Source organism: Corylus avellana, chromosome ca5, assembly GCF_901000735.1.
Source record: "Corylus avellana chromosome ca5, CavTom2PMs-1.0".
NCBI classification, from domain to species: domain Eukaryota; kingdom Viridiplantae; phylum Streptophyta; class Magnoliopsida; order Fagales; family Betulaceae; genus Corylus; species Corylus avellana.
This window is the reverse complement of record NC_081545.1, coordinates 6,115,949-6,128,258: the sequence shown is the minus strand read 5'-3', so window position 1 is coordinate 6,128,258 and position 12,310 is coordinate 6,115,949. Positions and strand designations below refer to the sequence as shown.

General features: G+C 39.7%; 1 pseudogene; it reads right to left on the bottom strand.

Moving 5' to 3' along the window:
• Positions 1 to 934: 934 nt before the first annotated feature.
• Positions 935 to 3,235, bottom strand: LOC132181646 (probable terpene synthase 9; annotated as a pseudogene).
• Between the last annotated feature and the right edge of the window lie 9,075 nt (positions 3,236 to 12,310).

The window sequence follows — 12,310 nt, the reverse complement described above, 5'->3', positions numbered from 1 at the left end:
GAAGCAAAAAATATAGAGACTATATTATAAGGACGAATAGGACTAGAGTTTTTATAAGAAATTATTAAAAAAAACACAAATGAAATCAGTTTTTTCTGAACACATATCACACATGCATGATGCATTAGTCGTGATATTCTCAAATGATCGAACTTTTTAGATTGAAAAATCATCATGGTGCACAAATTCAATTGATTGTAGTACGATTGAAGAATCGATCGAACTGATCTGTAGACTAAAGAATCATCCTCATGCACTAGTTGGATTCATTGTGGCCGTATGATGGAACTCAACACAATTGAAGAATCGATCTTTCTCTTTGGGTTTTGAATCATTCTAATTTGCTAGTTCAATTGATTGGAATATAATCAAATGATTGATTGAACTCTATAGATTTTATATCATCCTTATGCACTAGTCCGATCGATCATAAAATGATCGAACTCTATGTATTTTGTATCATCCTTGTGTATGATTTCAATCGATCGCCATACTTATGGGTGCTTAACTAAGTGAACTACACTTAATTAAACGTCCATAATTAAGTGACGGTAAATACCGGCACTTAAAACACTTATTTTTGTATCTTAAATTTATATACTGTAAAGGATAATCACAAGTTTAAACTTAGATAAACTTGTTATCTTAGATAAGTTTCATTATCATAGATAAAGTTGTTACAGTAGATTAGGTCTTTCATCTCCTCAATTGTAGACTCTTATCTTCTTAGATAAATTGTATATTTCAAATGTAGTTCTCAAATGTACAACAGAATATATTTTATAAATACAAATTTCCAGTGCTTAATTGAGTAAGGTAGGATATTCAAATTATTCACTAACAATTCGCGAACCAAAAGAATTAACTACTTCGCTTAGACAGGCATGGTGGATCTGGATCTGGCTTATCACACGGTCCGTCACAATATATTTGTTCAATAGGGGATAGGTTTGACAATTAACGAGGTCAAATGATCTTTAACCACCCCAGTTGATGTCCCAATACCATCTCCATTTTGGAAGAGAAACTGAGCAGTACGCGCCATGTTTATTGACATAATGGACTTTGGCATGGAGTTTTTGGCACTCTCCTCATTCAGCTTTTTCCATGAATAGTTGATTAATCTCTTTATGTGATCTTGAGCTTCTTCTTTAGATATACTTTCTTGTACCATGTAGCACTCTATGGATTTCGCAACATCACCCCTCTTGCTTTCAGCCTATGATCACAGAAGAAATAGAAATTCACCAATCAAACTAACTTCTCATGCAAGAAATAGCTTTCATCAATTGCAACAATTTGTAGCAGACGTACCTCTGAAGTCCCCAAATCATCACTTAGTCGAGTTATGAGGGATGCCCAATGTATAAGCTCAGAGCCATGCTTGAAGGAATCAAGTGCATCTTTCGATATGGTGCACCCAAGCAGAACAAAAAAATGGACTATGGCTGAAGGACCACCCACAGAAATCCATGCATTTTCTAAGTACTCGTTCAGCGTTGGAGTGTATCCACTTGAAAACCATCGTCTTTCTACCAAATATGATCGCCAAAGATTTGCCCACTGCCATGAAAACAACGGCATGCATTGAACAATTGACTTCAATTTTGTTTTTGGCTTACCGCTTCCTTAATGTAGGGGAAAGTATTCACGCCATGATCTTTGAGAACATCAAAGACCACTTCATTAGCAATGTTAAGTATGGCAAGATAGCAAATCTTCATGTACATTGGAAGATCCTCCATTGCCTCCATTTCCCATCTGCTCAAAAAAATTAAAAAAAAAAAAAAGAAAGGAAAAATATATTATGATCCAAGTGATGGTTTGGACAAATTAAAAATAAATTAACTTGTATAATCATGCTTCTGTTATACCGATCCACAGCATCAGTGAAGCATTCAAGCTCATCTAGCGATCCATATATATCATACATGTCATCAATGGCTGATAATATGCATACAAATTTGGTGAGGCCTATCCTGCAATTGGAAAACCGGGTCTCGAAAATGATCCCCATCGCCCACAAATAATTCTCCATCAACCTGTCCCTTGAGAAGGGTAGCTTATCTTTAAAACCCAAGTCTCTCCACCACCTATATATGAATCAAATTTCAAAGATGTCAATCTTTCTGCAAGTCTTCCATGAAAGCATGCATATGGATGAAAGTAAACGTTACCTTGCTAACTCTTTAAGTTCTAGTTGATGTACGTATTGCACTAAATTGAAATCCAACTTAGCCAGCTCAAGCAAAGTCAAGTTGTTTGCCATATCCCTTTGATACACATCAATGAAGCTCCGAGCTTCAACTCTTGGCATCCTCCAATACAGGGAGATTTCCAGTGATTGTCTCACCTGCTCAGCTGAATCACTGTCAAAATTTCCCATGAATGATTTCAGATTTTGGATGCTAAAAACCCTGGCTTCTTCCAAAGTATTTTCTCCATGCATTCCAAGATGAGAGGCTTCATATAAACTCAAAAGTCCCCCCATGTCACTGCTTAAGTTGTCCATGAATCTCCCATCGCTGCTTCTGAATTTGTCGAACACATCTGCATGTTTTGCCAAAATCACTCAGAAAGGCTTCATAGAAACAAAATGAAAAACATATAGGTTTGGTGAAACTATGACATCAGTACCGGAGCTAATCGAAAAACCATGTTGTCTTAAAAACTCGAAACTGCAAAGCAGTGGTGTGAAGATTGGTAGTGAGATTTGAGTATAAAAGAGCAAGAGCCTCTTCAATCTCCTTTTCAAAGTGGTAACCAACTCCTAACCGCTGCATCGTGGAAACAAGGTTTATTAGAGAACAAGGGTCTTTGGTGGACATCAGCGAGCATTTAGCGTTTCGTTTCAACTCCTCCAATCGGGTACCATACAACTCATACTACAAGATGACGTATGTGATGTTAAAGTATTGATTAAACGAATTAAATTAAAAAGTATTTTTGAAATAAGCAGTGATTTAAAATGTGAGAATATAAGTGGACTTACAGTGTAGGTGGGCTTAAGGACTCGATGAGTTTGAGGTCCCAAATGCTGGGATGGTACTGATCGAGCTGATCGCCATGGATGCACTTGTTGTAACTCATTCAACTTTGAGATGATCATGAAGGGCGGGATTATTGGGAGGCTTTGCTTGCTGCTTCTTCTATGCTGTGGCCAAACTACCCTTCTTGGACAGATAAGCGTAAGGCAACATGAGGTGGTGGAGGAGGTGGAAATCGTTATTTCCATGGGAAAGCTCGATGGTAATCTCATGAACATGTTGAGAAAGTTATTGAAGAAACATGTAACTCTTCTCCTTATATATATACATATATCATACAAACATTTTAGTTTTATTTTTGTCATGATCAGGAAAACACAATTTCAAAAAATTATTAATTAAACAAACATCTAGATTCCCTTCTTAGATCTAACAAAGATTCAAGGGAAAACTTAATTTAGTTGCACGTTTACCACAAGATTAAAAAAAAATAAAAAATAAAAAATAAAAAAATAAAAAAAGGAAAAGAAAATTACTTATTTCCTAAAGAAATGACAATAATAGGAGGGGGATTGAGCCAAAAACCTAGCCCCTTTCGTTTAACAACACTACAAAAAAATTACCATTTTCTGATGTGACAACAGTACATGATTTTTGCCACGTCACCATTTTCTGACGCGACAAAAAATTCCACGTTAGAAAATATTTTTTTGATATAGCAAAAAATAGCACGTTAGAATTTTCTGACGTGCTAAATATTGACATGTCACAAAAAAATAGGCGGGATTTTGAACTTTTTCCCTCTTCTTATTTCCCCTCAACTTTTTTCCTCTTCATACTCTTTCCCTCTTCATTTATTTCCCCACACTCTCTCTCTCCTCTCTCAATCTCCCTTCTCTGCACGGCAGCTACCTCTAGAGGAAGAAGAAAACGAAAAGGTGAAGAGAAAAAATTGAGAAGCAACAGATTGAAGAAAGCAGAAGAAGAAGAAGAAGAAGAAGAAGAAAAAGAAAAGGAGAAGAGAAGAAGAAAAAGAAAGGGAGAAGAGAAGAAGAAGAGAACCAGAAGGAAAAAAAAAAAAAAAAAAAAAGGAGAAGAAGAGAAGAAAAGAAGATTTTTTGGGTTTTTGAAGATTTGTTGGGTTTGATGTTTAGGTTTTTGATTTTTCAGATTGATTTTTTGATTTGGGTTTTCGATTTTTTGAAGATTTTTTCGGTTTGGGTTTGAGATTTTGAAAATGGAGATCAAAAAGAAGAGAGAGAGTGAGAAAATTGAGAAAAGAAGCTAAGGGTGTGTTTGGGAGTGCGTTTTTTTTAAAATAATCTGCGATTTTAAACCAAATCGCAACTTTAGGGTATTTGGGATTGCGATTTTAAAATCGCAAAAAAATTTGCGATTTTCATAAGCTGATTATAGAGTGCTTATTTGAAAAAGTGCGAATTTAAAACAAAATCCTGACTTCTATTAAAAAGATATTTGGCTCAATAGTTACCTTTTTTAGAACGGGAATGAAAAAAATACCAAGAATACCCACCTAAAATATATTAAAACCCTTATTTTCTCTTTTTATTTTTTTCTTCATCCTCTCTGTCTTGTTCATCCTTATTGGTAATTTGGTCATGAAACTGTAATTATATGATAATGTTATCTAAACACTCAATTCATAAAAAAAAACTTTTTAGTATGTTTTACCAAACGCTTGTGCGATTTTAAAAACACAATTTTTAAAATCGCATTTATTGAAATCGCACTCCCAAACGGGCCCTAAGAGACATGCCGCGAGAAAGGAAAAAATTTCTCAGAGAAAATTTTTTCATTTAAATTACACAAAATTAAATTAAATTAAATTAAATTAAATTAAATTAATAAATTTTTTAATTGAAAAAAAAATTTCCAAAATTTTTTTTTTTTTTTTTAATTTTTTAATTAATTTTTAAATTTCCTGACGTGTTATATTTTAACATGTCAGAAAATTTTCTAACGTGCTAAACAGTAACACGTTAGGAAAACAAATTTGTTGACTCCTATATACCTGACATTCAACACACGTTAGAAATGCCATGTCAAAAAACGCCAGTGAGAAAAAAAAAATTGTTTTATTGTAGTGCAATATGAGTTTAAAGTTGACTATATGTATTTCTGTGGGTCGGTTTTGAGTTAAATTATATTATAATTTTTTGAATATGACTAAGTACTAAACTAAGTATATTTTTATATAGGAGAAAATACAGTTTACCCCTCCTGAAGTTTCAGAAGTTTTTCAATTTTAACCCCAAAGTTCAAAAATTGGCAATCTACATCCCCTGAAGTTTCAAAAATTGGCAATTTAAACCTTTCGTTTATTTTTTCTGTTAAATTCGACGAAATTTTTTTAAAAAAAGTCTGAGGGTAATGATGTAATTTCATATATTTTCGTCCATTTTGACGAAAAAATTAAACAGAGGGTTTAAATTGCCAATTTTTGAAACTTCATGGAGGTAGATTGCCAATTTTTGAATTTTTGGGTTAAAATTGAAAAATTCCTGAAACTTCAGGGGGGTAAACTGCATTTTTCCCTTTTATATAATAATTTGAAAATTAGTTATAGATTGGTTGTTAGAAAATATATTTTTTTAAGACTATATTTTAAAATTATATTTGACCCTTAATATCATCGTTTAAGTCGTATGAAACCTTTTCAGAAGTAGGCCGGTTATATATACTTCTTCAATTATTTATAGTAGGAAATTACGACAATGTTAATTAACAGAACAAAGGGGTGATAGTCCTCGCTAGTTTCTCTCTTGGAGATAACTAGGATAGAGGGTAGAGTCTTTCTTCTGGAGACAGAGTGAAGGGCCTGGCTGCTAGATTACAGAATGGAGGAGGTTTTGGCGAATATGTGCGGGAGGATGTCTCTCATAGGCGGCGAGAAAGTGGGGATCAATATCTCTGAAGGGGATGTGGTGACTGATCGGGAAAAGGGAGTGCGGTGTTTAGTGGGTCGTATTGGTGAAGACAAGAAGGTCAATAAGGAAGCCTTCAAAACTGTGCTATCGCGGATTTGGCGTACAGCGGGGTCGGTGATATTCAGTGAAGTACAGGATAATGTGTGGGTCTTTGAGTTTGAGAATATGGAGGACAAGCAGATGGTGATGGAAGGGCGACCATGGTCGTTCGATAGACAAATTCTTGTTCTTAATGAATTTGATGGAGATGTACCTCCGGCCCAGATGATATTCTCTCATTCCCCTGTGTGGATCCAAGTGCATGACATGCCCTTAATTTGCATGAACAAAGGAGTGGGCAAAAAGATAGGTGAGTCACTGGGAGAGCTAGAAGATGTTGATGTCGCCGGAGACGGAAGTGGGTGGGGACGGTGCTTGAGGATCCGGGTGAATGTTAATCTTTACAATCCATTGGAACGTGGGCGCATGTTATCAGTGGGAGGGAAAGATCATTGGGTCTATTTTAAGTATGAACGTCTTCCTCATTGTTGCTTCGAATGTGGGAGAATTCTGCATGGGGAGAAAGGGTGTCCGGTAAAGAAATCCTATCGGAAGAAGGAGGGGGATGGGCCCAAACCATGGGGGGTATGGATCAGGGCGGAGGAGCCACGCGGCAGAATGGGTGGCGCGGGGAGTGGAGCACAGTTTCAGGGCGACGGTCGAAATTCTGACGGCGCATCGTGGAAAAGATCCAGCTCATGGAAGGAAAGTCGCGGAGATCAGGGGAACCCTAGTCAATCGAACCGTTATGGTTCTGGAGAATCGAGTGGAATTGGAAATTCTTTCCAAAATAAGGGGAGGAACGGTGCAAATATTAATGAAGAAGAAGATTCTGCGATAAACCAGCTGGAGGACTTAATGGGGGAACGGGGAAGGAATATGGCAGGAGACGCTAACGCACATGGAAAAGTGGGTGCAAACGTGGCTCAACAGGAAGTTGCCTTTTGTGATAACATGCATTCACCCAAGCAGCGAGAATTGGTAAAGCACGCAGAGGAGGACACATGTAAGGGGGAAAAAAACAAAATTAAGGAAGATGGAGGCCCTGTTTTACAGCTGAAGGAGCACGTGGGAAAGAGGGTAACGGTAACAGAATTGAATGGAAAATCAAAAGAGGAAACTGCACATGCCACGGCAATGGAGACGGAAGAAAGAGGGGAGACGGAAGAGGGTGTGAACGGCGGGTCAGTGAGAAAATGGAAGCGCCAGGCTCGTGGTGCAGGGGGGAAAAATGAACGGGCACAACAGGAGAAAAAGGAGAATAAGAAAAGGAAAAACAATGCTGAAAAGACAGATAGTGGGGTGAATGATAACAGGAAAAAATGTAGGAAGGGAAGGCTTGACGAAAAGGAGAGTAATCAAGTTGTGGCGGTGGCTGGTAACCAGCCCCGCCAGGAGCAATGAGTATTATAAGTTGGAACTGCCGGGGGCTTGGGAACCCCCGGACAGTTCGTGACCTTAGCCATTTGGTTAGGGATAAGAAACCCAATTTCTTGTTTCTAATTGAAACGATTAGTAGCAAGAAAAGAATGGAATGGATCAGAGTTAAGCTTGGTTTTGAAGGTTTGTTTGCGGTGGACCCGGTGGGTAAAAGTGGAGGAATTGCTTTGTTATGGAAGGAACAACATGAACTAGAAATACAAAACTATTCACGACGGCATATCAATGCTATTGTGAAGAGGAATGGGAATGATACTCCGTGGAAGCTCACCGGATTTTATGGCCATCCGAACATATCAAAAAGAAAGGAATCATGGGCTTTGTTGCAGCATTTGAAAACCTATGCACCGGACGCCTGGCTATGCATTGGTGATTTCAACGAAATTACCCATCAAGAAGAAACAACGGGAGAATTGCGGCGAAGGGAGGGGCAAATGGCAGATTTCCGGACGGTATTGGAGGAATGCCATCTTGGTGATCTAGGTTTCATTGGCCCACGGTATACTTGGTCGAACAAGCGTGCAGAGGGTGAAAATACAGCAGTGCGGCTGGACCGTGCGGTTGCAAACCGCTCTTGGTGCGAGCTACATGGTGAGGCGGAGGTGCACGTACTTGCAGCCAGGACCTCGGATCATAACCCGTTGCTGTTAAAGTTTGAGAAAGAACAAATGCATGGCATAGGCGGAGCTAGGGGGTTCAAGTTCGAAGATAGATGGTGGCTGGATCCAGAATGTGGAGATATTATAAAAGAAGCTTGGGAGGGAGGGGAGACCTATGGAGACAGCATGCAGGACGTGCAACACCGACTAGAGCAATGTCAAAGGAAACTAAAAATGTGGAGCCAGCACAAACACGGTAACATTGGCAAAAAGGTGGCACAAAAAACAAAGCTCCTTGCTCTCTTACAACAAAGGAATGGGAGGGGGGATCAAGAGGAGATAAAAATGCTACAAGCCGAAATTGAACATTTGCTAGAACAAGAAGATGTTAAGTGGAAACAACGGGCAAAACAGCATTGGTATCAGAAAGGAGACAGGAACACACCTTTTTTTCATGCATGGGCTAGTCATCGGAAGCGAGTAAATCACATCAAAAGGTTGAGGGATGCAGATGGGCGAGAATGGACCCAACCGGAGGATATTGCCAAAGTGTTTGAAAATTTCTATAAGCAACTGTATCACTCTGAGGATCCAAGGGGTATTGATGAATGTTTAGAGGGCTTAGAAGCACGGGTAACCCCAGGAATGAACGATTGGTTGCTGCGGAGGTTTGTGGCGGAAGAGGTAGACACGGCCCTAATGCAAATGGGGCCTCTGAAATCACCGGGCCCTGACGGCTTTGCTGCATGTTTCTACCAAAAATCCTGGGACACTGTACGCCCGAAGGTATGTGAAGCTGTCTTAAATTTTCTTAATGGGGGTGTGTTTACGGATTCTATTAATGAAACTTATATTGTATTGATTCCCAAAATTAAGAATCCCTCCATCGTTACGGAGTTTCGGCCAATTAGTCTCTGTAATGTCGTTTACAAGCTAATTGCAAAAGTCCTAGCAAACAGATTGAAGAAAGTGTTGGGGGACATCATTTCCCCCAATCAAAGTGCGTTCATCCCAGGGAGGCTAATATCTGATAATGTGATTGTCGCTTTTGAAGCTCTACACACCATGGATACTCGGTTAAAAGGACAGGAGGGATATATGGCTCTGAAATTGGACATGAGTAAGGCCTATGACAGAGTCGAATGGAAATTTCTGGAAACAGTTATGAATAAGATTGGTTTTGCTCCTAGGTGGGTCAATTTGCTTATGACCTGCATCAAGACGGTGAGTTATTCTATCTTGATCAATGGAAAGCCCTATGGAAGAATTTGTCCCAGCCGAGGTTTGAGACAAGGGGATCCGCTCTCACCATATTTCTTTATTTTATGTGCGGAAGGTTTGAGCACTGGAATAAATAAAATGGATAGAGCGGGTGGAATTACGGGGCTACCAATTACGAGGAGGGGAACAAGATTATCACATCTGTTCTTTGCTGATGACAGCTTACTTTTTTGTAGAGCGGATGTGGTGGAATGGTACTGCCTTAAAAAGGTGCTAGAAGATTATGAGAAAGCATCCGGGCAAAAACTAAACATGGGGAAAACATCATTATTTTTCAGCAAAAACACGGATATGGCTGTGAGGGATCACATTCTCACAATAGCTGGCATTAATTCCTCACAACGATATGAGAGGTATTTGGGTCTACCGGCTATTATTGGAAGATCAAAAGTGACCTCCCTCTCGGGAATCAAAGGGCGCATTTGGGAGAAAATGCAGGGATGGAAAGAGAAATTCCTCTCTCATGCAGGGAAAGAGATTTTATTAAAGGCGGTCGTGCAGGCTATCCCGACTTACACAATGAGTGTCTTTTTGCTCCCAAAAACTTTATGCCATGATATTAATTCAATGATGGCAAAGTTTTGGTGGGGACATAAAGATAATGATAAAAAGGTGGCATGGATGAGTTGGGACAAGTTGGGGAAAGCAAAGGAGGTGGGAGGAATGGGATTTCGAGACTTAGAAAGCTTTAATCTTGCATTGCTTGCCAAACAAGGGTGGCGGATACTTAAAAACCCGGAATCTCTAGTGGCCAGAATTTTGAAGGAGAAGTATTTTCCCACTAGCAATTTTATTGAGGCCCCGCAAAGCAAAAGGTCGTCGTATGTGTGGAGGAGCATTTGGGCTGCGAAATACCTACTCAATGAAGGGCTGGTGTGGCGTGTGGGTGATGGGAGGAGTATTAAAATCTGGGGGGATAGATGGCTGAATTCCCCAACGACCTACGCCATCCAATCACCGGTGAATTCTTTAGGGGATGCGGCGAGAGTATGTGACTTAATTGACAATGATACAAAATGGTGGAACATTCCTCTTATCCGAGCAACCTTTATGGAAACGGAGGCGGACCAGATTTGTAGCATCCCACTGAGCTTCAATTCACAGCAGGACCGGGTTGTATGGGTAGGAAATAAAAATGGGGAATTTTCGGTACGAAGTGCATATCACTTGGCTAAAGAGCTAAAAGATAGAATGGCCAGTAGCTCCTCTTCGGTTGATAGCCAAACTCCACTTTGGAAGCGCATTTGGAGAATCTCTGGGCCGAGAGTAATTTCCCCTTTTATGTGGCAAGCCTGCAACAACATTCTGCCGACAAATGAAAATCTGTTCAAGAGGAAAATTGTTGACAGCCCTATATGTCCTCTATGCCAGACGGAGGTGGAAACGGTGGGGCATGTATTGTGGAGTTGCCCGGCAGCAAAAGATGTCTGGTTGGAAGGAAGCGTCCGAATACAAAAAAGCAGCAGTGACGAGGAAGGTTTCAGTAGTATCCTGCAGAAGATGTGGGAGAGGTTGCCGGAAGAAGATTTTGATCTCGCTGCTTGCGTCGCCCGACAGATTTGGCTACGGAGAAATAAAGTAATATTTGAGGGCTCTTTCACTCATCCGACTCAGGTGTACAAATTAGCCAAAGAACAAATGGAGTTCCACAGACTTGTTGACAGTGGTGTGCGGAATGGTACCCAAAAAGAAAAGATGAAAATAATGGAGAAGTGGAAACCACCATCCACCGGTAGGCTGAAGTTAAACTGGGATGCGGCTCTAGACCCCAAGAGGAAGCTGATGGGTGCAGGCGTTGTGGTGCGTGATGGCTCTGGAGGAGTTTTGGCAGCCCAGAGTATGACGAAGCCTTATGTGTGCGACCCAGGGATAGCAGAAGCTCTGGCACTAAGGACTGCGGTAATGCTAATGGGCCAGCTGGGTATTCGGGATGTAATCCTAGAAGGTGACTCTCTTGAACTGGTGAATGCTATGAAGAGAGAAGAACGAAACTGTACCAGGTATGGTGTGATAGTGGAAGAGACCAAGGAGCTGCTAAAGGGGTGTCCTTCATGGGAGATTTGCCATGTTCGGCGAACGGCAAACGAGGCTGCACATATGCTAGCCAAAATGGCAGTCTCTGAGAATGTAAACCATCTATGGCTCACAACGCTTCCCCCTTGTATTAGGGACATTGTAATGGCTGAATCTTTGGCAGTTATTTAATGAAATCATTCGTTTCCCCTCAAAAAAAAAAAAAAAAAAAACAGAACAAAGGGGTGAACGCACAACCATTTCCTCTCGTTGGCCACCTCTTTTCTATGGGAATGACTGTATTTCCTTAATGACTTTGATTGTGATGTTGATATTGGCTAGGATCTTATTTTATTGCCTTTTATGCTACTATAAGATATGTTAAGAGGTCTTCAAAGTTACTTTCGAGTTTTATTCCCTTATTCATTTTGATTTTTATATTGGACTGGATCTTTTATTGCTTGTTTATGGCATAAAATGTGCATGCACGAGTATGTAGATAAAGCAATATAATAAAAGAAATAACTACCATTCACTATATAAGTACTGTACAGCAGTATATCAAATTAAAGGATCAAAAGATGGCAAGTACTTATTGATCAACTTTGACGCGGCACTGCAACACAGTTTTTGGGATCGAGAGAATTGACTCTTTTTTGGTGCAGGATGAAATGGTTACACATTGGTCCATAGGACATCAATATTCCTCTAATCCTCTTCCAAAGGAAGCTCACACAAGGATAGCTTAATTAGTGTTAAAATATTAACTAAATTATCCAACACTCCACCACACAGTTTTGGGTTCAAACAGAGGTTTATCACTACAAAAAAATAGGTATTTTCTGACGTGGCAAACAGTGCATATTTTTTGCCACGTCAGCATTTTCTGACGTGGCAAAAAATTGACGCGCTAAAAAATAGCACGTCAGAAAATTCTGACGCGCCAAACTGGCGCGTCAGAAATTTTCTGACGTGCTAAATACTTGCACGTCAGAAAAAGAAA